Source organism: Trachypithecus francoisi, unplaced genomic scaffold (assembly GCF_009764315.1).
Source record: "Trachypithecus francoisi isolate TF-2019V2 unplaced genomic scaffold, Tfra_2.0 Lachesis_group16, whole genome shotgun sequence".
Classification (NCBI taxonomy): domain Eukaryota; kingdom Metazoa; phylum Chordata; class Mammalia; order Primates; family Cercopithecidae; genus Trachypithecus; species Trachypithecus francoisi.
Genome location: NW_022681461.1, coordinates 78,616,145 through 78,632,741, shown reverse-complemented (window position 1 = coordinate 78,632,741; position 16,597 = coordinate 78,616,145). Strand labels below are relative to the sequence as shown.

At 44.2% G+C, this 16,597-nt stretch overlaps 1 pseudogene; it reads left to right on the top strand.

Moving 5' to 3' along the window:
• Nucleotides 1-704: 704 nt before the first annotated feature.
• Nucleotides 705-16,597, top strand: part of LOC117099261 — a 32,492-nt pseudogene continuing 16,599 nt past the window's right edge.

The window sequence follows — 16,597 nt, the reverse complement described above, 5'->3', positions numbered from 1 at the left end:
AGTGCAATGGCACAATCTCATCCCACTGCAACCTCAGCTTCCTGGGTTCAAGCCATTCTCCTACCTCAGCCTCCTGAGTAGCTGGGATTACAGGTGTCAACCACCATGCCCGGCTAATTTTTTGTATTTTTAATAGAAACGGGGTTTCACTATGTTGGCCAGGCTCGTCTCCAGCTCCTGACCTTGTGATCCGCCTGCCTCAGCCTCTCAAAGTGCTGGGATTACAGGCGTGAGCCACCATGCCCGACCAAGAACCAACATTTTTAGAGAACCTTTAAAAAGCCTGAAACTTCCCCATATACTTTGCATATGTTACACCCAAAATAATCCTGCAAAGTAGGTGGTATTATTATTATTTTATTAATTTTTAGAGTCAAGGTCTCACTCCATTGCCTAGGCTGGGGTGCAGTGGCATGATCATAGCTCACTGCAACCTCAAATACCTAGGCTCAAGTGATCCTCCCCCTTCAGCTTCCTGAGCAACTAGGACTTCAGGAAGCCACCATTAAGCCCGGCTACTTTAAAAAAGTTTTTTGTAGAGATGGGGTCTCACAGTGTTGCCCAGGCTGGTCTCAAACTCCTGGTCTCAAGCAATCCTTCTACCTCAGCCTCCCAAAGTGCTGAGATCACAGGCGTGATTCACTGTGCCTGGCCTAAAGTATTATTAATTCTACTACACAGAGGAGGAAATGAAAGAACTAGAGATGAAATTGATCAAATTAGTAATCTCCAACCAGTCCCGAGGAGATTTAGCACTGGGCAGTGTTCGAGTTGGATTTAAGAAGAGGCAGAGTGGTATGAGTACCACCAGTCTGCCCCGCGTGGGTAAGGGAGACATTTTCTGGCAAGACTGAAGACATTCTGATACCCTCTTCTCCCCTAACATACACTTACTCAGGTGTAAGAGTAATTCAGGCATAAGAGTCAGCAAAAACACTTTCTCAAGACGCTGTCTAGCTGTCTCAGGATCTTGTCCTGCTCAGGATTGAGCACAAGTAGAACACAATCTTGTCCTTGCTGGCCGGGCCGTGTTCTGGAATGACTGAGCTGTCCAGCATGGCCAGTGTGTAAATGTCAAGTAAACACCAAATTCAAGTGCAATCTAACTATTGTGCTGGGACTGTTTGTTTTAGATATAATAGTCAGCAGGAAGGGAGAAGGGGAAGGAGGGGGGAAACTATGTATCACTTCACAAGGCAAAACGTGAATATCGTGAGCCTTCCCTTGGTCAACTTGAATGTCAAGAAACCAATATCAAATAAATAAAGAGCCTGCACTCCATGCTGCAAAAATAAGCATGTCCATTTGCTTGAAAAAAAGATTTTTTCAGATGAGGGAACATTTTCCAGTCAATCACCCTGCAGCAAAGTCATCCTGTTGAATTTGTGACTCACAGGCTCTCTGTGTCAATAGACAGAGTCAGCCCAGAGTTATGACTTCACTGAGAGATGAAGCAAAAGCTGGGAGATGAGGCAGGACCAACTTTAAAACAAGACTGTAAGCTCAGACCACAAGTAGCAAAAGAAGCAATGACCACTCACAGGTTGGGTAATTGCATTCGTTGCTTCTTTTTCTTTATTTCTTTCTCGTCTCCTAGAAAAGAACCAATCTGACTTTGACTTCATCCTTTCATTGCATTAACATTGATGGGGGACATGGTTATTGTCAGGGCTATGACTTTGCCTGGTGCTCCATATACATTGTTATCTCATTCTGTTCTCATAGCAATTCTATAAGGTAGGTGGTATTTGTATTATTTTATTTAATTTACTTTTTTTTTTTTTTCGAGATGGAGTCTTGCTCTGTTGCCCAGGCTGGAGTGCAGTGGCGCGATCTTGGCTCACTGTGCAACCTCCACCTCCTGGGTTCAAGTGATTCTCCTGCCTCAGCCTCCTGAGTAGTTGGGACTGCTGCCACACCTGGCTAAGTTTTTGTATTTTAGTAGAGATGGACTTTCACCGTGTCGCCCAGGCTGGTCTTGAACTCCTGAGCTCAGGCAATACACCCACCTCGGCCTCCCAAAGTGCTGGGATGACAGGCATGAACCATTGTGCCTGGCCTTTATTTACTTTTTTTTAAATTTTTATTTATTTATTTTTGAGATGGAGTCTCACTCTGTTGCCCAGGCTGGAGTGCAGTGGTGCAATCTTGGCTCACTGCAGCCTCCACCTCCTGGGTTCAAGCAGTTCTCCCTGCCTCAGCCAAGTAGCTGGGACTATAAGTGCCTGCCACCCCACCCAGCTAATTTTCATATTTTTTAGTAGAGACGGGTTTTTGCCACGTTGGCTGTGCTTGAACTGGTCTTGGCTGGTCTTGAACTCCTGACCTCAGGTGATCTGCCTTCCAAAGTGCTGGGATTACAGGCGTGAGCCACCGCACCTGACCTGTTTATTTTATTTTATTATTATTTTTTGAGACGGAGTCTTGCTCTGTTGCCCAGGCTGGAGTGCAGTGGTGTGATCCTGGCTCACTGCAACCTCCGCCTCCTGGGTTCAAGCGATTCTCCTGCCTCAGCCTCCTGAGTAGCTGGGATTACAGGCACATGCCACCATGCCCAGCTAATTTTGTATTTAGTAGAGAGAGGGTTTCACCATGTTGGTCAGGCTGGTCTCAAACGCCTCAGCCTCCCGAAGTGCTGGGATTACAGGCATGAGCCACCGCACCCAGCCTATTTATTTTATTTTTAAGAGGCAGGGTCTTGCTCTGTTGCCCAGGCTGGAGCACAGTGGGCACAATCATAGCTCATTGTAACCTCGAACTCTCGGACTCAAGGGATCCCCCAACCTCAGCCTCCCAAGTAGCTGGGACTACAGGTGCGTGTCACCAGGCCTGGCTAATTTTTCAATTTTTAGTAGAGACAGAGTCTCACTTTGTTTCCCAGGTTAGTCTCAAACTCCTGGCTTCAAGCAGTCATCCTGCCTAGGCCTCCTAAAGTGCTGATATTATGGGTATGAGCCACTGCACCTGGCCTGTATTATTTTATTTTATTTATTTATTTTTTTTTTGGAACGGAGTCTCACTCTGTTGTCCAGGCTGGAGTGCAGTGATGTGATCTTGGCTCACTGCAACCTCCGCCTCCCAGGTTCAAGCGATTCTCCTGCCTCAGACTCCTGAGTAGCTGGGATTACAGGTGTGCGCCACCACGCCCGGCTAATTTTTGCATTTTTAGTAGAGATGGGGGTTTCATCATGTTGTTAGGCTGGTCTCGAACGCCTCACCTCATGATCTGCCTGCCTCGGCCTCCCAAAGTGCTGTGATTACAGGCGTGAGCCACTGCTCCTGGCTGCCTGTTTTATTTTGTATGAGAATAATTATGAGAATAATCGAGGCCCATAGAGATTAGGTAACTTTGTAAGCTTCTGCTTAAGGATTCTCACCCAGTTCTCCCCGGCTTCAATTTCAGAATTTTGTGTGAGTTTCGGACAAGCTCTTATTTTGTTATCCTACTATAAGCCAGACATCAACCTTGGCACTAAGGTCTCACCAATAAATCAGACACAATTCTTGCCCTCAAAGAGCTTGGGGCCAACCAAAATACTCTTGTCTTGGTGTTCAAGACCAATGCAACACAATCAGTTTAGGCTGCCTGTAAACCAGTTAATATTGAAGAAAAGATAGTACCAATAGACTCACTACTTGTTTTCCAAGTTGCTGCTATTTTCAGATGTCTCAGGAATGCCTGTGGGGATGAAAAGCCACTGAGAGATAATAAACCATAGAAGAATGTATGTGGAATGAAAATGGCTGATCTGAAGGCAAAGCTTGCAGCCAGTCAGCTTTGCCTGGCATGCTGGTTGTGGGGCGGTAGAGGCTTAATGTCTGGTCTTATCTAGCCACAGAGCAGGCTAGGCAGGGGTAGGGCCTGACTGCAGAGGTGGAAGGCCTGAGCTCCTCTAGTCTGGGCTTGGCTACCGCACACGTGGGAGCTTGGGTCTGTTGTTTGCACTGTTCAGAACCTGCTGAGGTTCTGAGTCTTCTACACGAAGGCAGATGAAAGTTGAAAATTGACTGGCCGGGCGCGGTGGCTCAAGCCTGTAATCCCAGCACTTTGGGAGGCCGAGACGGGCGGATCATGAGGTCAGGAGATCGAGACCATCCTGGCTAACATGGTGAAACCCCGTCTCTACTAAAAATACAAAAAACTAGCCGGGCGAGATGGCGGGCGCCTGTAGTCCCAGCTACTGGGGAGGCTGAGGCAGGAGAATGGCGTGAACCCGGGAGGCGGAGCTTGCAGTGAGCCGAGATTGCGCCACTGCACTCCAGCCTGGGCGACAGAGCGAGACTCCGCCTCAAAAAAAAAAAAGAAAATTGACTTTTATATGTGGTTAAAGTCCACAGGTGGGTTGGTGACTCTGAAAGATTAAGTACATCTTTGAGGCTGTGACTTCACTATAGAGACACAGTGTGCAGAATGGATTGAGGCTCTCATATACAAATCCAACCCACCGTTAAGATTGTCACTCTTGGCCGGGCATGGTGGCTCACTCCTGTAATCCTGGCACTTTGGGAGGCCGAGATGTGCGGATCATGAGGTCAGGAGTTCAAGACCAGCCTGACCAACATGGTGAAACCCTGTCTCTACTAAAAATGCAAAAAAAAAAAAAAAAACAAAATCAGCGTGGTGGTGCACGGTTATAATCCCAGCTACTCAGGAGGCTGAGGCAGGAGAATCACTTGAACCTGGGAGGCGGAGGTTGCAGTGAGCTGAGATGGCGTCACTGCACTCTAGCCTGGGCAACAGAGCAAGACTCCATCTCAAAAAAAAAAAAAAAAGAGAAAGTTGGAAAATTGACTTTGATATGTGGTTAAAGTCCACAGGTGGGTTAGTGACTCTCAGTCAAAGATTAAGTACACTTTTGAGGCTGTGACTTCACTATAGAGACACAGTGTGCAGAACGGATTGAAGCTCTCACACACAAATCCGATCCATCGTTAAGACTGTCACTCTTGGCAGGGTGCAGTGGCTGACATCTGTAATCCCAGCACTTTGGGGAGGCGCAGGCGGGTGGATCACCTGAAGTCAGGAGTTCAAGACCAGCCTGGCCAACATAGTGAAACCCTATCTCTACTAAAAATACAAAAATTACCGGCGTGGTGGCAGGTACATGTAATCCCAGCGACTTGGGAGGCTGCGGCAGGAGAATCACTTGAACTTAGGAGGTGGAGGTTGCAGTGTGCCAAGGTCGTGCCACTGCACTCCAGCCTGGGTGACAGAGTGAGACTGTCTCAAAAAAGAAAGATTGTCATTTGTGTAGCTGGACCCAACATATAAAAGGTGCTGACTTGAGGCCGGGCACAGTGGCTCACGCCTGTAATCCCAGCACTTTGGGAGGCCAAGGCAGGTGGATCTCGAGGTCAGGAGATCAAGACCATCCTGGCTAATACAGTGAAACCCTGTCTCTACTAAAAATACAAAAATATTAGCCGGTCATGGTGGCGGGCTCCTGTAGTCCCAGCTACTTGGGAGGCTGAGGCAGAAGAATGGCGTGAACCAGGGAGGTGGAGCTTGCAGTGAGCCGAGATCACACCACTGTACTCCACCCTGGGCAACAGAGCAAGACTCCACCTCAAAATAAATAAATAATAAATAAATAAATAAATAAATAAATAAAAGGTGCTGACTCTCATACCTAGGCACAGGACAGGTGGGGATGCTTAATCTCAGCTCTGGACCTTCCTGAAAGTGTGATTGTGACATAGCCCATAGAGGCTAGGCTCTTTATCTGTAGCAAGAAGAAGGAGACAAGCCAGTCTTTGTGGCTCATAAGTGTCAGGATTCATTTGGATGGCTAGGTCAGTTCTTGATTTGGGGTGGAAGGCTTTTGCCCAGATATTCTAATTTTTTTTTTCCTGGGCTCAAGTGATCCTTCCATCTCGGCCTCCCAAAGTGCTGGGATTATAAGCATGAGCCACTGCATGTGACCCAGTCTAGATATTCTCACATTAGAAATGTAAAGAGCAGTGGACCAGCTGGCTCTCAAGGCTGAGACATTCTATCTCCTTAGCTCTTCTTGCAACTCTTCTGAAAACTGAGCTTGTAAAGTAGCTTTTTTCCTTTAAAAAAAAAAAAAATCTGTTGTCTGCTTAAACAAAAGCAGTTCTTAGAGTGGCTTTGCCTTTATTTTAGTATAACACAGATTCTTTCTCCTTTGTTTCCGTTGTCTCAGTGTTCTCCCAGTTCTAAGAAGCTGTCAGCATACATAATATATTCCCTGGTTGCCTCAGTCCCTTCCAAGTTTCGGTCCTTAAAGGTTTTCTTCCTAATGGTCAGGAAAATTCTTGAAAGGACACAGTCAATATGCCTTTGCTGGGAATTTATTTTGGCTCTGTGTTGTTTATCAAGGCTTCAGAGAGCCCTGCAAGTGAGAGTGCTCCGTTTACCATTTTGAATTTCTCCCCTTCTGGTTGGCCAGCATCGTGTTTCCACTGTAATCCACCTGAAAAACAAATAGGGAAGTTTACACTGGTCTCTGTGTCAACCGTCTGCCCCCGCAATGATCTCTACAACAATGTAAGAGCTAGAAGACCAACTCTGGTGTGTGTGTGTATGTGTGTGTGTGTGATATTTGGGGAGCATGAGCTATGTGTCTGGCTCAGGTTGGGCATTGGGAACACCAGTGGTGAACAAAGATAGATGTGATCCTTACTCACAAGGGGCTTATAGTCTACTGCCAGAAGAAAGACATTAATCAAATAATCACAAAAGTAAAACCAGACTGCAATCACTGCTATGAGGGAGGTTGCACAGTGTAGCAAAGCTTATCATAGGGAAAACTAACCTAGTTAGGGTTTATAAGGAGAGTAGTGGGAAGAGGAAAGTCATGTTCTCTCTGTGACCTCTGAGTGCTGATAAATGATTAAGATAAGCATTTGTGCCCTTGTATTTCTAGATCTAATATGGTCTCCATGATTTTTAAAAATCATGTAACGCCCCCAGCTAGGAACTCAGGGCACGGAGATAAACAAGACATTGCCTAGGAGACAAACCCTGAAAGAAATTGTAATACAAGGTGCCAAGTGTGATACTAGCAAGAGGGGTGTGCAAGGACGCCTAGGAGCCCAGAAGGCACAGGGGATTGGTTCTGCTCGGGGTGCGCCTGGCAGATAGGGAAGAGGAGGGGTGTCCAGGCAAAAAATTCAGCACAAACAAGCCATGGAGATGGGAGAGTATAGGATATGCAGGTGGACCAGGATAAAATCCAAGGGAACCAGCATAGAGTGTGTAGGTAGAATAAGTAAATCTTCGGAAAAGACATTTGGAACCAGAAATGGAGGGGCCCAGCGTCACAACTTCTCTTAAATCAAATAGTTGCTCAAGACCCACATGTTAAGTTGTCTTTTCCACAACTTCCGTGATCCTAGAACTATGTTCAGTTTTTTGGCACAGGTGTGTTGATTAGTCATATTATGATAATATTTTTCTTTAAATCCACTCATTTAAAAAATATTTTGAAACTTTAAAACATATTTAATAATAATATGTGTAATATCACAGTTTGGATATGCTAGCTCAATGTTTGGTAACGCATAATATAATAAATGCATAACAATTAAAATAATAAATGCTTCCCTGTGTGCCACATTAAATCACCTTGAGTCCCATCAGTAGTATTTGTATTCCTTGATTTAAAAAAAAATTATACCAGGCATGGTGGGTCACACCTGTAATCTCAGCATTTTGGGAGGGCGAGGCAGGAGAATCACTTGAGACCACATGTTCAAGATCAACATAGCGAGACCCCATCTCAAGAAAGCAAAAAAAAAAAAAAAAAAAAAAATCCTACCACAACTCTAGGACAATATAGATGTTAAAAAACAGAAACTCATTACTTTTTTCCATCACTTATGTATTATATTTAGTGATTGAGCAAAATCTGTTCAATCTAATAGCTGATTTGTATGACTAGCAGATAAAGACCATTGTATCTTTCTGCCCTTGGGCCGAGACGCTCTTTTCATCTTATTTTGTCCAATTTCTGTAGTGCTGAAAAGAATGCATTGTCCATACTAATGACAACTCACTGTGTACCTCCTCCCATCCTCTCTAGAGGTGCAGTTTGTGGTGGTCAGTTGCCTGTTTTTCCTCGCTGTGAAGGCTTTTAATTAAAAGGAAGGTAGTTTGCAATATTAAGCATGTCTTCTCTGAATTGATCATCAAAACAACTCTAAAACAGGAGTGGATAAAACCCTATTTTACAGATAAAGAAATGGGGCTCAGACAGATTCAAGTGACTGCCCCTCTTAGTGCTTTGTGACCAGCCAGAGATGGGTTTGAATTTAGAATTATTTGATTCAAAGCCTGGGACTCTCTTTGGCCTCTAACTGACTGAATTCACTTAGGTGGACATTGTCCCCCATCCATTTAACAGATATTTTCTGAATGCCAGTTATGTAGAAGGTACTCTGCTATATGATGGGAGATCCAGAGATAAGTATAAATGGTATAAGCTGTGCTATCAAGATGCTTATAGCTGCCGGGCACAGTAGCTCATGCCTGTAATCCCACTATTTTGGGAAGATGAGGCGGACACATCACTTGAGGTCAGGAGTTTGAGACCAGCCTGTCCAACATGTTGAAACCCTGTCTCTACTAAAAATACAAAAGTTAGCCAGGTGTGGTGGTGTGCACCTGTAATATCAGCTACTCAGGAGACTATGGCAGGAGAATCGCTTGAACCTGGGAGGCAGAGGTTGCAGTGAGCCAAGATCATGCCACTCACTCCAGCCTGGGCAATAGAGTGAGACTCTGTCTCAAAAATAGATAAATAAATAAATAAAAATACAAAAATCAGCTGGGTGTGGTGGCATGCACCTGTAATTCCAGTGACTAAGGGGATTGAGAGAGGAGGATCACCCAAGCCTTGGGAGATTGAGACTGCAGTGAACTGTGATCACGCCACTGCACTCCAACCTGGGTGACAGAGTGAGATATTGTCTCAAAAAAAAAAAATAATAAAATAAAATAAATAAATAAATAAAAGACTAGGTGCGGTGGCACATGCCTGTAATCCCAGCACTTTGGGAGGCTGAGGCGGGCGGATCACCTGAGGTCAGGAGTTTGAGACCAGCCTGACCAACATGGTGAATCCCCATCTCTATGAAATACAAAAAATTAGCTGGGTGTGGTGGCACATGCATGTAATCCCAGCTACTTGGGAGGCTGAGGCAGGAGAATCACTTGAACCCAGAAAGTAGAGGTTGCAGTGAGCTGAGACCACAACATTGTATTCAGCCTGTGCAACAAGAGCGAAACTCCATCCCAAAAAAAAAAAAAAAAAAGGGAAAAGAAAAAAGGCCGGGTGCAGGGGCTCACGCCTGTAATCCCAGCACTTTGGGAGGCCGAGGCGGGCAGATCACCTGAGGTCAGGGGTTTGACACCAGCATGGCCAACATGATGAAGACCCATCTCTACTAAAAATACAAAAATTAGTTGGGTGTGGTGGGAGGTGCCTGTAGTCCCAGCTACTCAGGAGGCTGAGGCAGGAGAATTGCTTGAACCCAGGAGGCAGAGGTTGCAGTGAGCCAAGATGGTGCCATTGCACTCCAACTGGGTGACAGAGCAAGACACCGTCTCAAAAAAAAAAAAAAAAAGAGAGAGAGAAAAAGAAAAGAAAGAAAGAAGTTTTTAGCTCCTTCCTGGAAGAGTCAGAATTATAAATGGTTACATTTAAAAAATTAATTTTATTTTAACTAATATAGACACCGTAAGAAATTCAAACAGTTGGCCAGGTGCGGTGGCTCACGCCTGTAATCCCAACACTTTGGGAGGCCGAGGCGGGCAGATCACAAGGTCAGGAGATCGAGACCATCGTGGCTAACACAGCGAAACCCTGTCTCTACTAAAATTACAAAAAAACTTAGCTGAGTGTAGTGGTGGGTGGGTGCCTGTAGTCCCAGCTACTCAGGAGGCTGAGGCAGGAGAATCCCTTGAACCCGGGAGGTGGAGTTTGCAGTGAGCTGAGATCATGCCACTGCACTCCAGCCTGGGGACAGAGTGAGACTCCATCTCAAAAAAAAAAAAAAGAAAAAGAAAAAGAAAGAAAGAAAGAAATTCAAACGCTTTATGAAATAAAATAAAACCTTTTCCTCTTACTCCGAAATCCTAGACCTGTTCTGCAGATGAAGCCAGCATGAATAGCTTCTTCGTATTTTTACTCTGCCACTCTACAAAATATTTGAAGTGACTCATAGTGAAGACTATTTTTTTTCCATTATAAAGTTAATAATATAGAAATAGAAAACCAAGTCATTAAAAAAAGAAGGAAACTAGCATGTGATATAGTTGCTATGACTGAGCATCACATCTTAGCAACTTAGCTTCCTGGCAGCCAAGACAAAAAGGGAACAAGCTAAGTTCCATAGCTCTCATTATCAGAAAGGAAGAAGTCCATTGCTATTTTGGTCCTTAAACCTTAAGCTCATTTCTCACCTGGAAGCCCACAGAAGGACATTGATAGACACAATAATTAATGTTTTTGGCAACAGCCTTACCACAATTGCCAATTTTTGTCTGCCCTTTCTTATGAAGGCCTTTAATTAAGGTCAAGGGCTTAACGCTGAAGCAGACATCAGTGAGGGCTCGGCTAACCTAGTTCAACAACTGTCTGTAACCCAAAGCAGAATGAAATCAGGAGCTAGTTAGCACTACAAGTGAAGTATACAGGATCTCAAGAGGATCATGCAATTACAGTTGTCCCTTCGTATTCATGGGAGATTGGATGCTCAAGTTCCTTATATAAAATGACATAGTATTTGCATATAACCTATGCATATCCTCCTGTATAATTTAAACCATCTCTAGACTACTTACAATACCTAATACAATGTAAATGCTGTGTTTGTTAGACTGTATTTTTTTATTTGTATTATTTTTAATGGTCTTTTTTTGTTGTTGTTTCTAAAAAATTATCTCTGCTGGGCGTGGTGGCTCACATTTGTAATCCTAGCACTTCGGGAGGCCAAGGTGGGCAGGATCTCTTGAGTGCAGGAGTTCGAGACCAGCCTTGGCAACATGGTAAGACCCCTCCCCCTGCTGTCTCTGCAAAAAGTACAAAAAATTAGCCGGGTATGTGCCTGTAGTTTCAGCTACTTGGGAGGCTGAGGTGAACCAGGGAAGTGGAGGTTGCAGTGACCTGAGATTGTGCCACTCACTGCGCTCTAGCCTGGGTGACAGAACCCTGTCTCAAAAATAAATAAGTAAATAAAAAATAAAGAAAAAAGAAACAGAAAAAAGTTATCTACAGGTTACTTATCATGCCTAATACATTGTAAATGCTATCTAGTTGTTACAGTGTCTTGGTTTTTATTTGCCTTATTTTTTATTGCTGTGTTGGTTTTCTTAATTATTTTTTCCCACTGAATATTTTCCATCCACAGGGATTCAGAACCTGCCGATGTGGAGGGCCAGAGGGCTAAATTTGCAAGTTGGGCAATGGGGAAAGCCTTCATAAAGGAGAAAGCATTTGGGCTGGAGTTGGGGAGGAGTAGGAGTCAATAGACAGAGAAGAGAGTAAAAGGCAAGGCCATCATTCCAGGTTTAGGAAGCAAGTACAAAGACACAGAGAAATGAAAAGGCTTGGCCTGTTTGGAGAATGTCAAGCTGTCTGGGGTTGAGAAAAAGAGATTCTAACAAGGCTTCCATTAAAGAGGCTAGATTTGCTGCTTGGACATTTTCTAGCTCTTCTGAGACAACTTTTTGTTGAGTTAAGCGAAAATGAATGAAAATCAGATGGACCATATTTCTCTTGAATACACACGGGCTTAAAAACGAAGGGGAAAAAGAACTTGACAGAATGTGTCTTGGCTTTTGCCAAACCCAAAGTATTTGAAAAATCACACAGTACACATCTCGAACCCAAAAACATGCCTGGATTCTACCACCCCTAATTGCAGCTGCAGCCATTTAATAAAATGAATTGTGTACAAGAAAATGGGGTCTGAATGGAGCGAGCTTCATTAGAGAGAATGACTGATGTAGGGCGGTTGGCTGGTGCCCTTGAGAAAGTACATATCTCATTGCCCTTGTAGAGAAAGAGAGAGGGCCAATGTAGAGCTTGCTAACCACGCTATTGAATCAAGCTCTCTTGTAGAGAACAACTAAAACCCCACATTATTTAACTTTATTGTATTGTGTGCAGGAAGAATTCAGCATCTCTTGTTTCTCTCCTGCTCTGTTTCTCAGTTTTACACTGTGGGGTATGACAATGAAAAGAAACACGTTTTGCATCAGTTTCGATTCATATAAATGGTTTCCAAATAAGAGATGGTGGAAATAGAACAAGATCTCTAATATACTGTTTATTCCTGTTCAAAACCCTTGGCTTGAGCATCATGGACATTTGAAAAGTGGAAGAAATCTGAGGCCCAGAAAGGTTAACTGATTTGTCCATGGTCCACAGTTGGTTAGTTGTAAAGTTGGGACTCAAACCTGGACCTCTGATTCCTGTTCTTTCATAGCAAACACATTTTTGTTGTTGTTGTTAATGTTGCAGGATAAGGGTCAGGCTAAGGTACTAGATGTCCCAGAGATTCCTTCAGCTTAACATCTTCCTAACATTTTTACACCAAACCATCTTGGGTCCCTCAGTTTCTGATCTTAGTAGCACTGTCACCTCTGGGTTACTCACTCCAGAAACCTGGGCATTCCTCTTGACTATTCTTTCTCCCTTATACCTCTTATTTAAATAATCTTCCAGGCTGGGCATGGTGGCTCACTCCTGTAATCCCAGCACTTTGGGAGGCCAAGGCTGGTGGATCACTGAGGTCAGGAGTTCGAGAGCAGCCTGACCAACATGGTGAAACCCCATCTCTACTAAAAATACAAAAACTAGCTTGTCATGATGATGGACAGCTGTAGTTGCAGCTACTTGGGAGGCTGAGGCAGGAGAATCGCTTGAATCCAGGAGGTAGAGGTTGCAGTGAGCTGAGATCACGCCATTGCACTCCAGCCTGGGTGACAAGAGTGAAACTCAGTCTCAATTGAATAAATAAATAACTAATCTTCCAGTTGTACAGATCTTCCTTTCTAAATATTTCTTAAATATGTCACTTTCTCTCTAGCCCGGTGTTCACTGACCTAGTTTTGACCCTAGTTGTCTTTCTCTCACTCTTCCACTTAAAAACAAAACAAAATTGCCCAGGTATGTGGCTCGTGCTTGTAACCCCAGCACTTTGGGAGGCCAAGGCAAGAGAATTGCCTGAGTCCAGGAGTTTGAGGCCAGCCTGGGCAACACAGTGAAACCCTGTCTCTAGAAAACATACAAAAATTAGCCAGGCGTCAGATCACCTGATGTCCAGAGTTCAAGACCAGCCTGGGCAACATGGTGAAACCCCGTCTCTACTGAAAATACAAAAATTAGCTGGGCGTGGTGGCGGGTACCTGTAATCCTAGCTACCCGGAAGGCTGAGGCAGGAGAATCACTTGAATCTGGAAGGCGGAGGTTGTAGTGAGCTTAGATCACGCCATTGAACTCCAGCCTGGGTGACAAGCGCAAAACTCCATCTCAAAAAAAAAAAAAAAAAATTAGCCAGGCATGATGGTGTGCACCTGTAGTCCCAGCTACTAGGGGGCTGAAGAAGGAGGATCGCTTGAGTCCAGGAGGTCTAGGCTGCAGTGAGTCAAGACTGTGTCACTGCATTCCAGCCTGGGTGATAGACTTTGTCTAAAAAAAAAGCCCCAAAACAAAACCAATAATGCTTCATATTTTGAATTTATTCTGCAAATTTATTTTTTGTTTCATCTTCATTAACCTGGATTATTGCAATATTCCCTAAACAGCCTCCCTGCCTGGGAACCATTCTCCACACTGCTGTTGGAGTGATTTTTTTTTTTTTTTTTTTTTTTTTTTGAGACAGAGTTTCGCTCTTGTTGCCCAGGCTGGAGTGCAACCGTGCAATCTCGGCTCACCGCAACTTCCACTTCCTGGGTTCAAGCAATTCCCCTGCCTCAGCCTCCTGAGTAGCTGGGATTACAGGCATGCACCACCATGCCTGGCCAATTTTGTATTTTTAGTAGAGACAGAGTTTCTCCATGTTTTTCAGGCTGGTCTCGAACTCCTGACCTCAGGTGATCCTCCCACCTCAGCCTCCCAAAGTGCTGGGATTACAGGCGTGAGCCACCGCACCCGGCCTTGATTATTCTAGTTTGCAAATAACCTGTTACTGCCTGTCCTTGGTGCCCTTCTATGGCGGCATTCAACTCTAACAAGACTGATCCTTATTATGCTTCCATGACTCCATGTCTTGCTCTTTCCAATCTCAAACTTTATGCTGAGCACCATAGCACCTGTGGCTTCTTGAGCAAGGCAGGCTGCTTTTTATTTGTTTGTCTGTTTGTGGTTATTTTTTGCTTGCTTTTGCTCACTTTTGTTTTTACCTCTGTGCCTTTGTTCATACCGTGCCCTCCACTGGCAATGCCCTTCCCATCCATCACATACTGCCCCAAGGAATTTTCATCCTCAGCATCTGGCATGAAAACAGGCATAATGTAGATATTCAATAAAATGTTTTTAAGAGCATTCTTGACTTATGAGCACAGTCCAAGATGCCCATTCACCCACTCATTCATTCATCTGCATGATCTCACTTAATCTTTGCAGGAAGCCCATAGGCAAAGTGCCATTTATGTGATACACACTGGCATAAGTTGTGCCATTGTAACTGCTGCTGCAATATTATGTCAACATTGTAGTAGCTGGTAAACAGCCACTGTCCTGAGACCACTGAGCGTCCCCCACCACACTGGCTCCTCTCCTGGAGTGCCCTGGTCCTCCCTATGATCCAGCTACTAAAGGGTTAACTTCGGGTACTTTTCCCCCAAACCCACCAGCAACCTATGGCAGTACCCTTGTTGCAGTTCTCCTGCCATCTGTGTTGTTAAATGCACACTGCCACTTCTGCCCATAGGGAGGGTTTCACAGACTATTTTATGCCTGAAGCTTAGAGAGGTTAAGCGACTTGTCAAGATCACTCAGCAAACTCCTGGTTCCCCTGTCTGCGAATCCAGAGTTCTTTCTAGGACACACTGAAGCCTTCTTCTCCTGTCTGTTTTATTCCTTGTGATGTCCAACATCTTGACTGACCAGAACCTGCCCCAGTTTTGACGCACTCCTTTGTGCACAGGGTGAGGCTCAGGGTAGCCAAGTGTCAGGGCTTGAGTACAGCCTCCTACATTTACCTAAACTTAAAATACAACAGCAAGCAACGAGGTCTTTCTCCCCCCACCCCATGTGAAGGTTTGTGTGTATGTGTGTGTTCTGCAAATTCAAGATCAGCCAAATTAAATTTTAGTTCAACTTGTTCAAACAACATTACATTCACTTGGAAACACAGTGGGGTATTTCTGGCCTGATGTGTAATTACTCTCCTTAGGTTATAACTGTTTCACCTTCTCTCTTTCTTCATAAAAGAAAGTCCCTTTTCCAGCTGGAGCTTCACTGAGGGAGAGTGGGGCAACCGGAGACAGAGTACAGAGCACAATATTCATTGCTGTTTTTGGACACAGATCCCAAAGGTTTGCCCATACATAAAAACACACTTCTAAAGGCCAAGGTTTTCTGCTCTGAAGTTCATAGTCTCAGTTTGATCCTGCTGAACAGCAGAGGATTTTGTTTTTGATATTTTATTTAATTATTTTTCTGCTTTAGCATTTTGTTTATTATCCTTTAAGTTCTGGGATACATGTGCAGAACGTTCAGTTTTGTTACGTAGGTATACACATGCCATGGTGGTTTGCTGCACCCATCAACCTGTCATCTATATGAGGTATTTCTCCTAATGCTATCCCTCCCCAGAACCCCCGGTGTGTGATGCTTCCCTCCCTGTGTCCGTGTGTTCTCATTGTTCAACTTCCATTTACGAGTGAGAACATGTGGTGTTTGGTTTTCTGTTCCTGTGTTAGTTTGCTGAGAATGATGATTCCCAGCTTCATCCGTGTCCCTGCGAAGCACATGAACTCATCCTTTATTATGGCTGCATAATATTCCGTGGTATATATGTGCCACATTTTCTTTATCCAGTCTATCATTGATGAGCATTTGGGTTGGTTCCAAGTCTTTGCTATTTTGAACACTGCTGCAATAAACATACATGTGCATGTGTCTTTAGAGCAGAATGATTTATAATCCTTTGGGTATATACCCAGTAATGGGATGGCTGGGTCAAATGATATTTCTGGTTCTGGATCCTTGAGGAATCGCCACACTGTCTTCCACAATGATTGAACTAATTTACACTCCCACCCTCTCCAGCATCTGTTGTTTCCTGACTTTTTAATTTCACCATTCTAACTGGCGTGAGATGGTATCTCATTGTGGTTTTGATTTGCACTTCTCTAATGACCAGTGATGATGTGCATTTTTCATGTGTCTGTTGGCTGCATAAATGTCTTCTTTTGAGAAGTGTCCGTTCATATCCTTCGCCCACTTTTTGGTGGGTTTTTTTTTTCTTGTAAGTTTGGTTAAGTTCTTTGTAGATTCTGGATATTAGCCCTTTGTCAGATGGATAGACTGCAAAAATTTTCTCCCATTCTGTAGGTTGCCTGTTCACTCTGACTGATAGTTTCTTTTGCTGTGCAGAAGCTCTTTAGTTTAATTAGATC